This window comes from Durio zibethinus, chromosome 1, assembly GCF_047325235.1.
Source record: "Durio zibethinus cultivar Kanyao isolate XHJ-2024 chromosome 1, ASM4732523v1, whole genome shotgun sequence".
Lineage (NCBI taxonomy): Eukaryota > Viridiplantae > Streptophyta > Magnoliopsida > Malvales > Malvaceae > Durio > Durio zibethinus.
The window spans coordinates 25411413-25430737 of NC_143162.1; the positions used below are offsets into that span (position 1 = coordinate 25411413).

Genomic DNA, 19325 nt, shown 5'->3' on the forward strand with positions numbered 1-19325 from the left:
TGACCTTTATGAACAATAATTTCTTGATATTCAAATAATTATGACCATTCGTCATATAAAGATTATTTCTGTTCAAACATAATTATTTAAAATATGAATAAAATTAATATAAAAATTAATTTTATTTATCAATAATTTAATCTTTCACTCTAATTTGGGATGCACCACATTTTAAAGTACCAACATTGGATGCTTTATTAGAGGACTTGAGATTAAACTGCCTTTAGAAAGTGCTATCCACTACAACATCATTATATATATGTGGTAAAAAATACAAAATTACTAAGAGAGGCACAAATAATGAAAGAAGAATATAGAAGGAATACATAATCAAAATATGCAAAATGGATTTGATTCCTAATATTCCTTCAAATTTTTATTGAAATAGTAATACCTTAAGGGAAAAAATTAATAAAGATTATTTTCCCTTTATGATTGAAACTTTTTAAACAAATTGTTATTTTCTTCTTAAAAGTCTTTCAATTAATTTAATTGATCATGACCAAGAAAACACTAGGATCAAATACAAATTGAACCAAAAATGGAACAAAACAAAAACCAAATGATAATGCAATGAGCAAAAAAAGTATTCTCCAACAACCCTTTATTCCTTGCCCATTATAAAACTAGCCATCCTCTCTAAACAATTCTTCTCCATACCCTTTATATTTCTCTCTTTCAACTGATGGCAAGCTTCGAATTTAAGTTGTTGACTCTAATTCTGATTCTATGTTCTACATATTCAAGTTTGGCTGCATAGCACATAGTTAGTAACTAGCTTGGTTGGAGGACGCTTGTTAACTATTTTAGTTGGGTTTGTAGCAAGTCCATTGTGTTGGGCAACAATTTGGGTATGTTTTTTGCCATACATATAGGAAATATAATGTTAATATCTATAGAATTATGAAAAATTAATTATCATTTTATGTTTTTCTTTTTTGGTGAATTGAATAGTGTTAAACTATGATGCAACCAAAGATTATAGCGTGGCAAAGGTAACATAGTTTAAGTTCATCGCTTGTAATGCAAGTAATGCTAAAGTCAACAACAGTGGGCACAGTTCAGTCAATCTTATAAAGCTTAGCCAGCATTACTTTTTGTGCCGAGCTCTAACATGCGGGTATTTTTTAAAGGACAAAAACCTAAATGAGAGTGGCTAGATGCACAAGCTAGGAGTGTTCCATGCATTTGCACTTTCATGCATAAGTTAGAGATCAAAATGAAAAAGGTCAGAATGAGAGAAAAGAAGGGATCAAAACAAGATGAAACCTGGGATGATAATGCTTAGATGCCTATATTTATAAATGAAAGGCAATGAGCCGATAAAGAAATAATGACAAAGCCAATCTGATGTGACACTGAATGTGCAAGGTCGACCTAACATGTCAAGTCGACACAAATGTCCGAAATGCCCCTAGCTATCTACCAAGAGCCTTTAATAAAAAAAATATCATTATACCTTTTAGACCACTAAAACCCTTAATATTTTGTCCCTTTACCAAGCAGTCTGAGTATTAAATATTGAGTGTGCAGTTCATTTTGTATAGGTCAACCAGTTTAAAGAATACCACATGGAATTCGATCTCTTATAGTTGAGGTTGGCACAAAGGTCAGCATCAAGGGACATTTTTCCTTTTACTATAACTCGAGGTGTTGTGGCATAAGTCAACCTAGTATAAGTCCGATCTTATGCTTATGCTTTGGATTGAGTGTATGGTTGATTTGAAAGTTATCGAAGTGTCATTTATTTAGGATGATCCAAGATTAGGATGAAAGTTTGTCTAGTCTATGTGGGATGTCATAATATATAGATCCATAAATCTATAACTAGAGTTAATCTCAGGACTCATCACCAATCATTTTTCTAGGTGTGAATGGTCACCTAATGAATCTATCTTTTTAAGGAGCTCCTAAGTTTGACTAAGGATCCCTAAAAGAATAAGTTCTGGTCTACTAATTAGAATAGGGTTTGGTAATTCGATTACATATAGGAAAGATTATAATACCCTCACATGCTTATCCAAAGGATGGTACCATCTTATTTTAAATTATCCTAAGGTCTTTATTCTAATGGTCTTAAATTTTAATGTTTACAAATTGAAAATAACTTTTAATATTTCTCCATCAATCTCGTAGATTTCTTAAAAATTATGTTCTCACCTTAAGAGTATTCAAAAATTCTATTTCTTTTCTTGAAGAGGGTCTATCATTGGAAAAAAGATTTAATTATTTTTTTATTATGGTTTTTGTATTGAAAATATATCTAATTCATCCATCTTTTGGGCTAAAATTAGATATATTTTCTCACCTAAAAATTTCTTAGATAATCAACAATTTGTGATTACTAAGAATTTCATCATTAGAATTTATTTTTATTTTATTTTTAAATTTTTCACCATTTGGCCCAATTTAGAAATTTTTTTTTTGTTTTATTTGATCTTTTTGGAATAATATGACAACTATTTTCTTGAAATTTCATTTAAAGCTTCCACAATTTGAGACAAATTTAAAGAAATTTCTCACTTAGAGATTTCTTAGGAAATTTACCACTTGAAATTTCTAAGATTCTCATCCTTGGATAATTGTCAAATATTTTAACCAAAATTTTTATTAAAATTTCTTATTATTATTTTTTTGTTTTTTCCTCTTTTTCTTGAATTAAAAATAAATATTTATTATTATTATTATTATTGAAACTTTACCTAAGTTATTCTACCATTTGGAACAAATTTAGAGAAAATTTCTCATTTAGGAATTTTTTAGAAATTACCATTTGAAATTTCTAAAAACTCCAACATTGGATAATTATTATTTATTCTCCAAAAATATTTTATTTTGTTTTATATTTTTTATTTTTCTTAAAATTTAATCATACAAAAACACTTAAAAATATAAATAAAAATAAAAAATACCAAAATAGAAAAACGGCTTAGTTCAGCTACAAGTAGGGGAAGTGGTTGGAATGGCGTGGCTCACAACTTGACTAGGTTGAAGCCAAGGATAGGGACGTGGGTCAAAAATGGGTCAAGTTTTATGGGTCAGATCACCCACTAGAAACAATGTAGATCCTGGGTTTCTTAAACGCCCAAAATGACGTTATTTAACAGCAATATAAAAGATCAAATTCTCTTTTTTTCCCCTCAGATTTTTCTTCCATTTTCTCTCTACTTTTCTTTTTTCTCTACCTCTCTCTACCACCAAAAGAACTCTGATTGAATCATTATTGGATTCTAAAAATTTACATCGAAATCTGAGTTGGCTCATTGGAAAGTCATCAAAATATTCAATTTTGGCCATAATAGTCAATCGAATTTTGGAAAACTCATCAAAAAATTCAAATGTCACCAAAAAATTCACCAGAAATTGGAAAATTTCATCAAAATCTAGGAATTTTTCAAAAAAATTTAAAAAAAATCTTCAAAAATTTTCTCTGATTTTGTTGATATCTTTGGCTTTTGTTGTATATTTTCCCTACCTTTTTATATGTATTTTTCCTCTTTGATCTCTGTTTTCTCTGTTTTCCTCCTTAATTCAAGTCTGCATTTATAGGGAATAATCAAAAGAGTTTCTGATTAGCTATAACTCCCTTTGACCAGATTTTTAAATTATCACATAAAATTTATCCTATAGAAATTAAAACCAACTACAATTCTTCCAACACCTATTCACGGCAGAATCTGCGTTTTTTTATTTTTTCTTTTTTTTATTATATCTATTATCTCCTAATTTGATAATACAAAAAACCAAAGATAAATCAAACAAAAAATTAAAGATAAATAAAAAATTAATTAATTAATAATCAACAAAAAGATAAAACCCAAAAAATAAATAAATTAAAATATAAATAAATAAGTAAATAAAATATAAAATAATGAGTAATTAGACTTAATAATTTGACTCTATTAATCTAGGTCCAATATATCTGAGCTTAAACCAAATAAAGTGTCTATAACTGCCCTCTTTATGCATTTCCTGTGCAACAAGAATTGTGGAAAGATGTAGACACTCCTCATATTCAGATAATCGTCCCAACATGTTTATTTTTTTAAATCAGACACTCAAACTTGTTGAATAAAAAACCCCCTAAGCAAAGGCTCATCTTTCAAAAAATAAATAAAGCTCCTCTAAATAGAGGCTCAACAACTTTTTTGGAAAATAAATAAGGCTCCTCTAAACAGAGGCTTAACGACTTTAAAATAAATAAAGCTTCTCTAAACAAAGGCTCAATAACTTTGAAAAATAAATAAGGCTCCTCTAAACAGAGGCTCAAATTACTTTTGGAAAAGAAATAAAACACCTTTAAACAGAGGCTTAATGACTTTGAAAAATAAATAAGGCTCCTCTAAACAGAGGGTCAATGACTTTAAAATAAATAAGACTTCTCTAAACAGAGGCTCAACAACTTTGAGAAATAAATTAGGCTCCTTTAAGTCAAGGCTTAATGACTTTAAACAAAATAAATAAGGCTCCTCAAAAATTATGTCTAGAAGAGTCACAGATCGTGTTTGAAAAAATTTTAGAAGATTATGCCCGGAGGTCTTATAAATTGTTCATAATATTGAAAAATATCCTTTTCTAAGGATCCGAACTTTACTTCAGAGATTTTTTTTTTCAAATAAGAATTTGAAATTCTTTCATTTAAAAGTCTTTATATCTATTTTCTCTAGGTAAGATTCTGAAATATCTTTGCTTTATACACTAGACAATCTCAAATGAATGTAAATGTCAATTTACCTTCCAAAAGTTCAAAATTGCTTATCGTAAAAATTCTCAATCTTTTATCAAAGTCAAAACTTTGTAAAGAATATCATGATAATGATACAAATGCTTTCTTAATGATGCAATTGCAATAGTTGAGATTCTCACAATACTACAGATGCCATGTTCTAAATCATGATTCATATGTTCATTGCCCTATGTAAGTGCTTAGCCTAACCAAATTACATACATGTAATGCAAATGTCACCAACATTAATGTCATAGATGAAAAAGAAAATGTAATGAAATGCACCAACTTGCCTTTTATTAAAATGATAAAAAATGAAATCTTATTGCATAAAAGAAATTCTAACATTACTTTGAAAGAAATCTCAAAATGACAAACAACTTTCGATTAGCCTTATGCCTTCATGTGATCAAACGAAGGGTTTTTATTGACATCTGGCCCTTCTGATTCATTGAAGCACACCAAGCCTTTTCAGATCAAACTCACTCTTGGTCCTCATTTAGTGCATTGACATTATGATTAGGCAATGGATTACCATTAACATTAAGTGTTGTTGTCCCTACTATATCAAAATTTATCATTCCATTCTTGATCAATCATTGCACTTTATGCTTTAAAGCAGTGCAATTTTTAGTGGAATGTCTAACAATTTCATAGTGGTAGTCACAGTAAGCTGTAAGATCATACCACTTGGGATAAGGTGGCTTGAGCAGCTCCAGACAGCTAAGGGCAATTAAGTGGTTGTTGTAGAGCTCTCGGTATAACTCTATATAAGTCATAGGGATTGGAACAAATATGGATTTTTCTCAGGTAATTCGTTGCTCTCGTGAACCACTTGTTAAATTAGCAAGATGAAACTAAGGTTTTGCTGAAAGTTGAGTGTTTAGGCTATAGATAGATTGATATATTGGTGAGTAAAATGGTACTAGGGCTGGCTGATATGGGTAGGATAAGGTATTATTCATTATAAGATAGTAAAGGGAGTAACCTTATGGTGAATAAGGTTGATGACTTCTGAATTATCATCGATCAAAGCTCACAGCTTGAGCTTTAGCTTCTTTTTTCTTTGGTGCTTTCTTGATGGAAGCTTCTTCCCCTTCTAACTTGCCATTTTAATGGCATTCTCAATTATTTCACCTGAGATCACTATGTCGATGAAATTTTTGTTGCATTTCTATCATTTTTTCATAATAGAGAAATTTTAAAGTACTGACAAATAACATCGTGGTCTCTTTATCAGTTAGGGGAGGTTGTATTTGAGTAGCTATATCCCCTCACCTTTAGGCATACTCTTTAAATGATTTAGTTGCCTCTTTTTCCATATTCTATAAAGACAAGTGGTTAGAAACTAAATCTATGATATGACGATATTGACTAATGAAGTCACGGGCTATATCACTCCAGAACTGAATGCAAGTCCTCTCTAACTAGACATACCACCTAGCAGCAGAACTAATAAGGCTATCTTAGAATACATGCATTAATAGCTTCTCATTATTAGCATGGGTAGCCATCTCCTGATAATACATGGTAATGTAGGTCTTTGGGCACTTTGTACCATTATATTTTTTGAACTTTGAAACCTTTAACTTCAACGGAATAATAATATATGGAACTAAATAGAGGCTAGTAGGATCCACAAAACCATAAAAACCAATTCCCTTTACTGCTCATAACCTTTCCTCTAGCATACTAATCTTTTTGTCAGCTATCGAGTCCTCAATGATTCAATATCTTTTGCCTTTAATTTTTCCTTTTTTTTGGATTATCTAGATCAGGGACCTTGATTGGATTCACTACCTTTTCAGTAAAGATAGAATTTATATAACTTTGATAATGCCTTGGATTTGAAGCTGATGGCATTCTAGGGTATGTGTACCCTATAGGATATATGAACTGCTTTGGTGGTACAAAGCTCTTGGCCTTATGTAGTGTTAGCATTTCTCATTATAGTGTCAACATTTATGTATTTCTTAGCTACAAGTAAGACGTCAACTAAAGTTTTAGGTAGCTTTAATGATAAGGTCAGTTTTAGGTGGTACTCTTTATCATTGATTCCATTTGTTAGGGCAGCTACAGTAGCCATTTATTCCAAGTCTTTCACTTGTAGGGCTTCTGTGTTAAAACAGTTGACATAGTTCTTTAAAGATTCATTATGCCTCAATGAATTGATATCAGGCTTAACGTCATTTTTTTTTTATTTCTCAACTATTTACGAATTGAGATAAGAATAAGTGGCTAAGCTTTTGAAATGTCATGATCAGCCTCAATTTTAGATTGCTATACCAAGATTGAGCTACACCTTGGAGGGTAGTAGCAAAGCTTTTACACATCAGAGCTTCATCTGTACCTTACATCATCATATTAGTTCTATAAAATTTTAGATGTTCCAAAGATTTAGAAGTACTATCAAAAGTTTCTAAGGTTGGTATTTTGAACCCCTTTGGGGCATAGCATTGCCAATCTTTACAGTGAAGGGCAAGGTCTCCAAAAATTTGAGCTCATCCTCAAAAGCCACCACCTTTGCCTTTAACTCTTTCCCATAGCTTATTTTGAGCTTCTAAGTCTTTGTTTGGCTATGGTCCTAGGTTAGTTTGTTTTTATTTTTAAGTCATGGCATGTGTTGAGTTGTGACTAGGGTAGTGGTGAGCTAGAGTATCATGTTTTTCTTCTTTAGAGGCCGAAGAAGCTTCTATCTTTTCATAGCTTGGTTACTTTTCTATAGCTTGGTTGCCAAGGGTAATTAGGTTAGGTACCTTCAAAACCTATGGTGGGGCTATGGTTTTATAACATCTGTTTAAGAGTTTGTACCTGCTCGATCAAAGTTTAAAGCTACTTCATGGTCGGACCAACCTATTATGGGGTAAGTCGATCTAAGTGTTGGCTATTGTGCATTTCCATTTTGACCAGGATGACTATCTCTCTTTCTTCTAAATTTCTCTTCCTATGTTGCATTGTCTTATGCTCAACTAATGAATAGAAAACCCTCCGACCTAGAATGCCAAATGTTTATATCAGGGTTTAACATTAGGGTATTCTTAAAATGATAGAAAACTAAAAGACAATGGTTAGATGCAAAGGTAAGGAATGTTCCTTATGTTTGCACTCCGATGCTCAAGTCAAAAATTAGAATGAAAGAAGTCAGAAAGAGAGAAAAGTAAGGCATTAAGACAAGGTGAAATTTGGTATGATAATATTTAAATGCCTATATTTATAAATGAAAGGCAGGGAGCCAATGGAGAACGATAATGATGTAGTTGAGTTGATGTGGCATTGAGTGTGTTAAGCCAACCTAACATGTCAGGTCAACACAAATGTCCAAAATGCCCCTAGTTGTTTGCCAAAAGCCCCTAATAAAGAAAAAAAATTATACCTTTTAGACCACTAAATACCCCCAACAATTACTTTATGGCTCAAGCCTATTATTCAAATCATATGGTTTTTTCAGTACTAGTTTAAGAGAGACAGTCAAAGAAAGATCTTTTGCATTATTATCTAATAAGACTAATTATTATCTTTATTTAAAATTATCTCTTTTCTTCTAATTGTAGAAGAAATTTATCTTTTACTTTTATAAATAAGTGTTCTTTTTCCTCATTATGATAATCTAATACTACCTTTTTAAAGTATTTTCAAGTAATTGCACATCAAATATTTGGGACTTTGTAAATATAGATAAGTTTTTTCATATTTCTCTACCCCTTTCTCTCATTGTCATAGAAGCCTCTCTTTATGAAACCCAGTCGTGGCCATTGTTTATACCTAGAATTCGATTAGTCAATGTCATTGGCTGTCATTTCCTCCATCGCCAACAATTATTGTCGGTGGTCAAAAAAGTCTAAAAATTCTAGAAACCTTGTCCTCAATATCGATATGGGCTTCATTTTGAGAAAAATGGCCCCAAACGACGTAGATCAATTCTGAAAGTTTAAGTTGTAGACACCAAATTTTGTCTGGAATATTTTTTAACATGATTGATTCAGGGCTCATTTTTGAGCAAAAAGTCAAGACCATTTACGAACACCATTTAAGACTCGAAAGACCTCATAAATTTGTCAATTCAAAATCCAAAGTCAACTCGGGTCAAAGCGAGTCAAATAAAGTCAAATTATGTATGTAAAATTTGGTTAAAATGAATAGAGTGTGAGTTAATTCTGAAATTTCAAAACCTCACTGAAATCAAGGTGTTATTAAATTGAATTTTGGATTTTTTTTTCAAAACACTGAAATTTTCATTATGCCTCAAGAAATGCCAAATTACCAAAATACTCTTATAAGGGGTATTTTCGTAATTTGATATTTTCAATCTTAGATTTTCATGAAACCTTTCAGACCTTAATCCTATAATATTTCATGATTTTTGATGCATTTAAAATCACAGCGGTATCCCAAAAAGTATGAAATTACCAAAATATCCTTTGAGGGGTATTTTCATAATTTGGCATTTTTGAGCTTGGAATTTCACGAAAATTTTCAGATCATAATCCTATAATATTTCATGATTTTTAGTTTTTTAAAATCCTAAAAATGACCATGAGAATCTTGATTTCCATGGAAAAGGCTTAAATACCAAAAACTTTGCAACCAAGGGTAAAATAGTCTTTTCACATATTTGGAGGGCATAAAAATATCATCTTTGCAGTAATTAATGTGGACCATTGGATTGTTATTTGATATGGATCTAATGGTCAAAGGTGGTCCCTTTGAAGAAATAAAAATGCAAACTTTGACCCTTGGATGAGATCTTTCCTAGACTGACCATTAAGTAGACTGGGGTGTTTCGGTCAAGAAGAAAAAAGAGGGAGGAGAGAGTTTCTAAAAAAAAAAAAAGGAGCCAAACACGAGGAGAAAAGCTGCCGAACAGAACAAAAAAAAGGAGGAAAGAAAAAGAAAAAGAGGAGAAGCTGCTGAAGGAAAAAGAAGAAGTTACCAGCAAAAGAAAGCAAGAAGGAAGCAGAAACCAGTGGAGAAGTTGACCAAAACGAAAAGAAGCAGGGAACGTGAGTCTTCTTTCCTTTCCTTATAGCTTCACGAGTTTGCTGAATGTATTGAATGCATATGAAATTTATTTTCAGTTAAGAATTCATGCTCTGTTTCATGGAAAAGTAAACAATTTTGCTAGGCTTGAGTAAGGAGAAACAAGAGGCTTTGACGAAAAAAAGAAAAAAACTAGTTTTATAAAGGTTTCAAAGAAAAAAGTTCAAGACAAAATGGAAGTTTGAGCAAACCAGTTTCGTTGCTTGTTGTATGAAGAAAACTAAATGCTTGTTTTGTTTATTTCTTTCACATTTTCCTGGTCTGATTGCGTCCTGTGTGCTCTTTCATCCTTTCCTCGCATCGTATCCCATCCCAAGCTTGTTGTTTCATAGCCATAGTTATTGGTTCATAGCTACTGCTAATTTAGGATTATGGAAGTTCAAAGCTTCACTTTCACGCATGGTTTCTTGTTCAAAATATATTGGTTTCTTTTCCTTTCATAGATTTGTTTCTACGTGGGGATTCCTGGCATGTAGGTCATGTGCATCATTCTGACAAACAAAAAGAATGAACATGCACGGAAGTGCCAAGACGTGGGGCCCTTTTTAAGTAACCTTGGCTTTGTTTTCAATTGTATTGTATAATCGGCAGGAGAGGATGGCTTCCTTTTTTATAGAAAAATATAATGTTTAAACATCCATGAAAGCCAAAACGTGGGGACCACGGAAAAGGCTAGTGGAGTTTATATTTTCTTGATCTTGACATGAACAATAAAAAAATTATTACTTTGATTGGAATATTGTGGTAAAAAACTTTTATAAAAATATAAAACTTGAAGTTTGTTTTTAATAGAGTTTATTTTTATGTGTTTTTTATTTTAATTACACTCATACAATTTGTTTATGATTGTTTAAATTCAATTATAAGTTTAATTTTGTACATTGTTAATTTCTTTGTTTAGATTCTCATGCTTATTTTAATTTAATGTTTTGTGTTTAAATTCATGTTTGATATACTTTACTTTTCATGCATCTAATAATGATATGAATGAAATTTTTCAAAGATGATATTTTAGAGAAGTCCGAGTAGAGATTCTCTAAAATGTCTAGGTGATGATATTTTTCTAAAATACCTCTAAAGTAATTGAGTATGTAGGAAAATATTCAATATAAAAAAGGTTTCATTTGTATTTTTTCTAAAATTTTGATAGATGTTATTATTAATATATATTGATTTCTTTAGGTAGTGAAATTAATAGGATCAAAATTAAATAGCCAAGTAAGAAAGAACAAAGTGAGTAAAATTTATCCGAGGATGTGATTCTAAGGAAGTCTGAGTAGAGATTCCTAAGAAATCTCTAGGTGAGAAAAATTTTCTAAAAATATTGTCAGCGTATTGGGGTATTTAGGAAAATTTTCAATAAAAATTTTATTTCTTCTATTCCTTTCAAATTTTTAGTGATAATTAGAGATTGATTAAAGAAGATTAATTCCCAATGAATATATATTTTTGTGTACATAGTCTACTTTATTGTTTGCTTTGCATATTTTAAAAATTCTGAGGATGGGACTTTGAAAAGTCCGAGTAGTGATTTCTGAGAATTTCTTAGGTAAAAAAAGTCTTCTAAAAATTATCAAAATATTGGAATATTTAGAAGTTTCTTTTCAATATGAAAATTTTTCATTTTTTTAATTTGGATGTTTTTTCTTAATAAATAGGAAAATTTTTCTAAAAAAAATAACTGTATTTGTAGATTATTATATTATTATATGATTTTTAAAAAACAAATGACAAATCTTCGTGGATAAGATCTTAATGAAATCCGAGTAGTGATTCTTTAGGAATCTTTAGACAAGAAAATTTATCTAAAATGTCGCTGGTGTATTAGAGCATTTAGATTAATTTTCGACAAAGATTTCTCATTTTTTTTTAAATAAGTCCCAAAAAATACTATTTGTTTTAAATTTACATGCTACTTTATGTTTTTAAATAACTATTGGAAATGAATATGAACCACCGAAGATAGGATTTTCGAGAATTCTGAGTAGTAATTCTTAAAAATTCCTTAGGTGAGATGGTTCCTTTTAATATTGCCAATGTATTGAAATGTTTTTAGGAATTTTTTTTCAATATAAGGTTCTTGTTTATTTTCAAGCTTACTACAAATAAAAAAAATATGTTTTTAAAAAAATTAAGGAAATTAACTTTTTAAATACCAAATTTAAAACCATTGTAATCAATATTAAATGATAACATATAATTAATTGGTATCATTTTAAATGGGCGTTATAGAGGTGCTAATCTTTCCGTACGCGTAACCGACTTCTAAATCCAAGCTATTTTCTCAAACCCAAAAATTATCTTTTTGATAAATTTTAATTAATTTTAAAATTTATTGAGAAGGTAAGGTTTAATAGGTGGTCAGTCATACTTAGTCAAAAAAGATTAGTGGTGACTCTATTTCTTTTGTTTTCCCAAATTCGTTTTACGATCCCCAAAATCGTTAGATAGCTTGGCAACTCCACTAAGGATGTCATTTTTTTTAGAAAGTTAGGCCAAAAATTAATAATGTGTTATCTTTAATTTTAATTTAATGGTCTTAATTGGTATTTAACCTTAATTTTCTTAATTATATTTCTTTCTTATAATAATAATAGTAATAATATAAGGAAAAATTTAAAAAAAAACATTTTTTTAAAAAAATAAAAAATTCTCTTTTAATATCAAGTTCATTCATTTTGTGGTTATTCAAAATTTGCATTTTCAAAAATGTTTTAAAATAAAATGAAAAATTTTCAAAAATAAAGGTTTTTTTTTTTAAATAAAATTTATGTTCTTGAATTTTTTTTCCTTTTTAAAAAAGGATTTTTAAATTTGAATGTTATTTTGTTTTTCACATTTTCATTTGATCTGTTACATACATTTTTCATCATGTTAAAAAAAAAAGAATAATAATTAGATAGTATATATGCCTCATCCCATGCATTCTACTAAATAGTATATGCATCCCATTTGATCACATCATAATAAGATAAGACATGCATTGCATCCTATCCATATCAATGGATAGTACATGTATCCCACTCATATCAATAAATAGTATATGCATCCCATTTTATGCACATGTTGATAAATGATACATGCCTTCCGTGCACATCTTAATAGGTAATGCATGCACTCTGTCTCATTGCATATCTTAAGGCAGTGTTGACCTTTTTAGACCAATACAACACATGCATTGTATTTCATATAGACATATCTCATGCATATGGTAGGTCTGTGCATTTCATACAAGTATGTTGCAGAGGTACATCTCATCACCTACGTAAGTATGTCATTGCATTTCATGCATATGAATTCATGGATGGTAGAGTTTTATAGAACATGCATTGCATTTCATTACATTCCTTTTATACACATGCATGGATAAGGAAACTTTCACCATTTAGGGCCTTGTAAAAAAAAATCCCTTGGCATCTATGCATTTCATGACATTCTTTAGTCATCATATTCATGTATTCATAAACATGTTTTATGTGTCATTATTTTTGTGGCATTCATTCAATAAGGGTAATAATATAGAATTTTTGGGTCTAAATCTTGGAATAAGATGATTGTCTTGGTGGGAAGCAGAATGGTGAAAATAGGAGATCAATTGAAAGCAAGCATTAGCACATCAGAGTTGAATCAAGAGGAACTTTGGCTCGAACTTTGGAAAATAAAATAATAGATGGCCCAATTGATGGAAATAATTAAAAGTGGTGGTGGGATTGAGTTTATTGCTCCTTAAGGATCGTTGTCACTTCCAATTCCATTAAATTAAAACCAACTGGCTTATGTTAGTTTTGGCATTTCTCTTAAGCATACTTAGGCATTGGGTGATTCAAATGGTGACCAAAGTTTGGGCGACCTTAAGAAAGGAATGAGTGAATTAGCCACACAAATGATTGAACTTGAAAGTCTAATTTTTGATATGGAGTCACCTGGCTTCAAACAACCATCACCAACTATCCTAAGTCCAAACCCACACTTAAGTCCTTCTTATGACTACTTTCAGCTTCCTTTCCAAACACCTAAGATTCGGACCTTAAACTTTATACAACCTCAAAGAATTTCATACTTGAATTCACATCCATTACCTCACATTTCACAACCACTTGTTCAACATGTTATTCTATCATCACCTTTTTAACCTAATTTCAAACCTAGAGTTTCCCTATTCACTCAAAGACTAACTAGAAAACCATTTTTCTAGCAAAGTAGACCAACCATAGAATAAAAAAACATTTGCAATACCAAAGAAAAAATCCCTATTGACCCAATACTCATGTCCTACACAGATTTATACCTATTGCTTTGAGAAAACTATCTCATTGCCCCTACCCCTATCGAACCCCTTAAACCATCTTTTTGTAAATGGTACGATCCCAATGCCTGATATAAATACCATCTTGGCATCCCGAGCCATTCTTGGCATCGCGAGCCATTCTCTGAAAGATTTTATGGCTTTGAAATATAAGATACAAGGGTTAATAAAAGTTGAATATTTAGGCTTTAACACCGAAATGAAGCCAGTATTTGTAGGAATCCTTCATCGATCCATGTTGAGACAACAAGCAATGCTGTAGGTAGAATTGAGAATGGGATAAAAAGGGAAAGAATTATAGATGCTGGCGATGAAATGAAAGGAGATATTTTTGTTGAACAAGCCTAAGAAACAATTGTTAAAGGGTGAAATAAGAGAAATCTCACTATGATACAAAAAGGTTTAATGGATGAGTATTCACAATGGTCACCATATTGTTCCCAACCAACATTTCAGGCCAAAGATTTTTTATCAACCACTTTATCTAAGTGTTCCAGTTCTTTCACCATAAATATTTATAGAACAAAGGATCAACTTAAGCCATTCACAAAGCCATAAAAGAAAGAGATTCAAAATGTATCATTCACTTTTAATTTCTTACGTTGAGCTCTTCACCTTACTGGCCAATAATTATATGATCTCTGTTGTTCCAACAAGACCTAGAAAGCCTCCATATTCAAAATGGTATAATCCAAATGTTAAGTGTGAGTTTCATAATTGGGTCAAAAGACATTCCACAGAGGACTGCACTATCTTTAAGGATACAATTCAAACTTTGATTGATGCAGATCTTATAAAATTTAAATAATTGATTAGTGATTTTAATGATTGATAGTGGGAGAGTTACAGGTCAATGATGCTAAAATTGAATCATTGAATGAGAAACCTTTGTTTGTAAGTTTGAGTGTCATCTTAAGAATATTATTAGGAATATGAATTTTTTGGGTCATGTTTGAATGTTTGCATTGCATGAATAGATCTTGTGCATAGGAATGCTCCATGGATTTACATCATCATTTGATAGTTTCAATTTCTGTTAAATTTTGGACTTATAATTGGCAAAAAGAGAGAAAATGTTACATTTGAATAAAGCCCTACATAGTTAGGTCCCAAGGTTAAAAAATGGGTACTCTGAAAAATGTGAAATAAGGTAAAAAAAAAAAAGAAAAAAAGCAAAAAACACAAAAAAAAAGAAAATTTTAAGTCTCGTATGAGTTGTCGATCACTATTAGAGATTTTTCAAATACCTAAACTTTTTTTCTTAAGCTTTTTAATTGATTCCATTCAACAGCCATGACCCCTCGAAAGCCATAAAATTGAATTCGTGAACCTTGCTTTCATCTAATAACATTATGATATCAAAATGTGATATTCTTTTTCAAGGCAATGAACAATGAAACATCTAATTTAAAAAGGAAAAAAAATTTTAGATTCCTAGAAGATCAGGCAAATATGACATTTTTCTTAAGGATTTAGATGTGGTAATTTGATGTATCAATATTATGTTATAGTTCCAAAAATTTTTGAAATCAAAGTTAACCCAAATCCTATAAAATGACATCAAATTTACCAATCTTTCAGTCATTTACCCAAAATTTTGCCCAGCTCATGTGTTTCCAGGGTATGTTGCTTATATTTACCAACCTTTTAGCCTATTTACCCAAAAAGTTGGCCTAACTAATCTATCATCTGGGTCATGTTGATCATGAAACTTACCAACCTTTCAGTTTTTTACCCTAAATTTGGTCTGGCCATGTGTCTCGTGGGCACATTTACTAAAAAAGAAAGATCTCATTGCGTTTTAGGCAATTTGAGCTATGATCAACTTATTCATTATTTTTTTATTAAAGTGACATGGATCATTTGGTACCTCAAATAAGTTCATTTCTATATGACCTTTTCTCGTTCATTCCATATAACCCTTTCTTATAATAACTTTCATTAAGGATGGTTTGCTAATTAGGGCATCTTTCATGAAACACATTATTGGCAAAATGAATTTATGAGAGCATGTAAAAAAATAATAAAAAAAACAAAAATAAAAGAAAAAAATGAAAAACCAAAAAAAAAAGAAAAGAAAGAAGAAAAAATGGTTATGACATCATGCACTTAGGAAATTCAAAAAATTCCAATAAAGTCCTAACAAATTCAAAGTTTTGAAAATGGGACAAAAAGAAGAAAAAAATGCCCCAAAATAAAAAAGAAAATAAAAAAAACTGTTAAAATGAAAATCTTTCTTCAAGATCATTTTCCTATAAGGAAATTACTCTTCAGTTTAAATATTCATACTTGAAATGACAAGTGGCTATCTTTCATTATCTTTTCACAAATGTAAAAATTTATCTCTTGTTACCCCTTTGAGCCTAATTAAATTCTTTCAAAATAAACTTTAACTAAGGATCACCTTTCAAATTGGAGGGTAAAAAGAAACACTTCTAAGGGTTAAGAATGGGGATGTCTAAATGAAATCCCATATGTTAGGCCAAAGGCTTAATATAAAAGTTTACAAAAGTTTGAATCTACTCAATGACAAGATCCAAAAGCAAAAAAAAAAAAAAGGAAAAAAAAATGAGGGAAAGAAAAAAATAAAAGAATAAGAAGAATAAGAGAAAAAAAAAGAAATGAATGGGTGGAAAACAAAAAGGAATAGACTTCAGAGTGTATCCTTCGAATCAAAAAGTGATCCTTGGTTTTAAATACCTTTAAATACTCATCTTAGGCCTATCTATCTTTTTTTTTGACAACCCTAAACCTTAACCTACATTACAACCTTTAAAATGTCCATATTGGATCAAGCATGAAGCTTAAAATTAAAGAGTTTCTCATGGAAGAATGATCATGAATCTTTTGAATCCCCATTTATTACATAATTTCCTATTTAGATTGTTAACCTCTTTTGGAAAAATTCTTTTCCATTTTTAGATTAGTTTTGAATTTTTTAAGTGCATGTTGCATTAATTAAAAAAAAGCAAAATAAAAAGAAAAAATAAAAATAAAAGTAGCTTTAGGGTGAAAACCCTAAAAAAAGGTGGTTTAGAGCAAACCTTAAAGGCTACTCCTGATGCTAAATATGGTAGATGCTAAGCCAAACCTTATTGAAAGATCTGAAATATTATCATCACAAAAGTCTGAGATGAGTTGACTTTGAAAATCTCAACCTTTGTCATCCAAATAACTTTTCAAAATCTCAAGCCCCTTACAGCTAATCTTGACATATATCAAAATATTGCATTTGGGGACTAAAGAAAATATTGAATATGTTTGATCTTTAAGGAATTCATAATTTTAGAAAAGCTTATGTTTCATCTGTGAGCTTGCTTGGAAAAAGTATATACTTTTTTATCCTTTACAGGTGCTAAAAACCCTTTTAAATAAACATGAATCTCCATATATAGAACCATTCAACCCATTTGAAAAAGAAAATTTTCAATTTTCATTTCTAATAAAGATCGCCAATCCTTGGCCATGCAAGCCTAGTTTAGCTAGCCCTTAGTAAAATTTTAAGCTTGGCTCTCAAAAATTTTTTTAAACCTAGCTTAACTAGCACTTGAAGAAAATTTAAGCTCAGTTTATCTAGCATTTGATGAAAATTTAAGCCTAGTTTATCTAGCCTCTGATGAAGATTTTAAGCCTAATCTATTTGGTATAAAAAAAAAAGTCATTCGCATTTGCATCATTAGTACCTGTATCATGAAAACAAAAAAAATTTTGCATTTGCATCATTCGTATCTGTATCACAACAAAAAGATATTCACATTTGCATTCACATCTACATCATATAAAAGGACACTCGCATTTGCATCCTCGCATTCATACTTGCATTTGCATCTCTTGCATTTGCATCATGAAAAAAGACATTTGCATTTTCATTTGCATTTGCATCAAGGAAAAAGGCATTTGCATTTGCATCACAAAAAAATTTGCATTTGCATCACTTGCATCTGTATCACAAGGAACAAGACATTTGCATTTGCATCTCTTGTATTTGAATCAAGAAAGAAGATATTCGCATTTGCATCACTTACATTTACACTTGTATCTACATCTTAACGAAGGCATTTGCATTTATATAATAAGAAAGAAGTCTGCATCATTGCATCTACATCCTAAGAAAAAAGTATTTGTAAGGGCATTTACATAAAAGGAACATTGTTATTTGCATTGTGAAAAAGTCATCTATATTTGCATTAACATTTGCATTCACATTGACATTTGTATTCACATCATTGATAGACATTTGTATCAAGATTGTGTTTGTCAACATTATAAGGATAAGGATCAGCAAATGATCATCGAAGTTCACAAGAAAGAAGCTCTTAGAATATGCAAACCAGGTTTAAGAACGTTTTCTTTTAAAGATAAAAAAACAAAAAAAAAAAAAGAAGAGAAAAGAAAGAGAAAAATGATTGATGTAAAGAACCTTGTTACCATAATTTGGATACGTCATATTGGTTTCCAATAATACTTGCATTGCATCCATTGCATTCATGAATTATGAAAATTTTAAACTTTGTTTTTAAGAAAGAATCATTCAAATAAAAGACTAAAGTCTGAAAAATGAATTTTTAAAATAATCACAGCTTGTGAAATTCTCAAGCCATGACATCATGAATCATTTTCAAACTAGTTTCAAAAAAGGGAGAAAAGAGAAACAAGATTTTAAAATTTCAAAGCCTCTGTTTAAAAGGAACCATTTTCAAACAAGGATTTTGAAGCCTCTATTTGGGATGAGCCATGTTCAAACAAAAATCTTTATAGAGTTTCAAAAAAATTTCTTATTAAGGGAAAATCATTTGCAAAACATTTTAAATTCAGAGTTTCATAGAGCACTCAAAGTTTCATAGCCTCTGATTAGAGAAGCACTCAAAGTTTCATGGCCTTTGATTAGAGAAGCATTCAAAAGTTTTTGTGATTCCAAGCATTTTAAATTCAAAGTTTCATGGCCTTTGATTAGAGGAGCATTCAAAAAGTTTTTGTGATTTAATCTCTAAGACCCACACTCTAAAAAAAAGGAAAGAAAAAAAAATAGGGAAAGAATAAGAAAAGAAAATGCATAGGTTTGCTCACTTGGAAACATTATTCAGACAAATTGTCGTCTACGTCTTTACATTACTTTTGATCCTCAAAAGTATGCAAAAAAGGGCAGCTATAGACATCGAATTTTATCCAGGATATTTTTTAACATGATTGATCCAGGGCTCATTTGTGAGCAAAAAGCCAAGACCATTTATGAAGACCATTGAAGACCCGAAAGAT

At 30.4% G+C, this 19325-nt stretch overlaps 1 pseudogene; it reads left to right on the top strand.

The window, feature by feature from the left end:
• Positions 1-685: 685 nt before the first annotated feature.
• Positions 686-8185, top strand: LOC149520490 (mavicyanin-like; annotated as a pseudogene).
• Positions 8186-19325: the final 11140 nt, after the last annotated feature.